Here is a 417-nt window from a genome sequence, read left to right as displayed (position 1 = left end):
TGTAGATGCGTATTTATCTGTCTGATAATTTTTGGAGGATCAAAACGTAACATAATGGTTTGAAGTTAGGACATCTATCTACTGCTCAAGCATGCAGGCATTGATCAACATAAAACGTGAAGAACCCAATCTGTTTCATTTTCATCAGATTTTGCTGCTCATGCAAGTAAAATGTATCCCACGCTTCAGAAGTTCTGTGGGTCGTCAATTATATAACAGAGCGGCTACATAGGGAACAAGATGAAGTATCAGACGGGCCCTTTTGAGAAACAAGTGAAAAAGCAAATTATAGAAAGAGAACGGTTCGAAGGAAGATAGTTCATGTGCGGTGAGTAATTGTAGTTAGCAAAGTGAAGTAGCTGGTTAGCTTACTTGTACGTGTCTGGGCAGGCAAAGCGACTTCGGAAGTACAAAATA

This window comes from Rhodamnia argentea, chromosome 7, assembly GCF_020921035.1.
Source record: "Rhodamnia argentea isolate NSW1041297 chromosome 7, ASM2092103v1, whole genome shotgun sequence".
In the NCBI taxonomy this organism is placed as follows: Eukaryota; Viridiplantae; Streptophyta; class Magnoliopsida; order Myrtales; family Myrtaceae; genus Rhodamnia; species Rhodamnia argentea.
Note: the sequence above shows the minus strand (reverse complement) of the source record.